Source organism: Priapulus caudatus, unplaced genomic scaffold (assembly GCF_000485595.1).
Source record: "Priapulus caudatus unplaced genomic scaffold, Priapulus_caudatus-5.0.1 Scaffold1403, whole genome shotgun sequence".
Lineage (NCBI taxonomy): Eukaryota > Metazoa > Priapulida > Priapulimorpha > Priapulimorphida > Priapulidae > Priapulus > Priapulus caudatus.
In genome coordinates this window covers 24,077-25,855 of record NW_014578464.1, presented here as the reverse complement: position 1 = coordinate 25,855, position 1,779 = coordinate 24,077, and positions in this window count along the sequence as shown.

Here is a 1,779-nt window from a genome sequence, read left to right as displayed (position 1 = left end):
CTCCTCTTCCTTCCTTGCTTTCGTTCTCCTCTTCTTTACTCTCTCTCTCTCTCTCTCTCTCTTCTCTCTCTCTCTCTCTCTCTATCTCTCTCTCTCTACTCTCTCTCTCTCTCTTCTCTCTCTCTCTACTCTCTCTCTCTCTCTCTCTCTCTCTCTCTCTCTCTCTCTCTCTCTCTTCTCTCTCTCTCTCTCTCTGCTCTCTCCTCTCTCCTCTCTCTCTCTCTCTCTCTCTCTCTCTCTCTCTCTCTCCTCTCTCTTCTCCCCCCTCGCCTATCTACTCAAACTCTCTCCCCTCTTCTCCGTCTCTCTCTCTCTCTTCCCTCTCTCTCATTCCCCCTCCCATCTCTCAAACTCTCTCTCTCTCTCTCTCTCTCCTCTCTCTCTCTTCTCTCTGCTCTCTCTCTCTCCTCTTCTCTCTCTCTCTCTCTCTCTCTCTCTCTCTCTCTCGTCTATCTCTCATCTCCTCTCTGCCCTCCCTCTCCCCCTCCCTCCTCCCCTCCCTCCCTCCCTCTCCCTCCGGAGTCTCTTCCCTCGTCCCCCTCCCTTCCCTCCCCTCTCTCCCCTTCCTCCCTCCCTCCAGCTACTCTCACTAACTCTCTCTGCTTCTGCTGTCAGTTGCCGTATAAGAGTTGACATGCGTAGAGTGAAACTGGACGTCGATCAAGCGTGGATCACGCAGCAGGTCCTGCCAAGCCTCCTCCCTCCCCTCCCTCCCTCCCAGAACTCTCCACTAACTCTCTCTCTCTGCATCATTGTTGCTATAGATTGACATGCGTAAGGTGAAACTGGACGTCATCAAGCCGTGGATCACGCAGCAGGTCTGCAAGCTCCTGGGATTCGAAGACGACGTCGTCATCGACTTTGTCTTCAACCAGCTCGAGGAGCGGCAGGTAACCACGACGACGCGTGCGCGTTGCATCGTCGTCGTGACGATTCAAAAGTTGTCGCTTTTCGTCGCGTGCGTAGTACCGGTCTTTCCTGGTTTGTTCGTTTCTCGTTAAGTCGTGTCGGTCGCGGCGTTCTCGTCCGATTAATTCATTCGTTCATTAAGGCGCCGAGTAATGAGGATTTCGACGCGCGTCTTCGGTCGGAGATCGTTTTTTTTTCTTCGGGAAACGCGGATGCGTGTGCGCTAGTGTCAACGTGCGCACTTGTTATATGATGCGTGCATGCATGTGTGCGTGCGTGCGTGCGTGAGTGCGTGCGTGCGTGTGTGTGTGCGTGTGCATGCGTGCGTGTGCGTGCGTGCGTACACATCGGAATCTTGATGTTTGTTATGTTTTAGGCAGGCACGTTGCAAGCCATCTACCGATGTGTCCTCCTTACCCCGGTCCGCTGAGCGAAGCCACCGCGTCGTTGTGGTGCGGCCACCGGGGCGCCGGTCGCTCGCTTCCCGCAAGGGGGCGCTGCACGATGGCGGCCATCTTGCCATCAGCCCACAGACGAGTCGTCAGTAAACGTGTGACGAGCGAAGCGTGAAGAGAGAACGGATAGAGCGCCGCGGCTCGCGGATTGTCGCGCATTTGCCGGAGACACGTTTCCGGTTTCCGGTTTCCAGTTCCGTTCCCGGCCTCTTCCGCCCGACCCCGAACTCCGCGCCCCGCCGGCGTTGTCGTTGCAGCGTTCGCTTGTCGACTCGTTGCGAGTCCGGCGCGCGGGCGTAACTCGTTCGAGACGCCGGGCGGAGCGCGGGGGTCGTCTCTTGACTCGCGAAGGCCTCGCGTCTCGCTGCGTTCGATGTCCTTGACGAGTCCTCTCCCCCGCTCCCCCTCTCCCCCG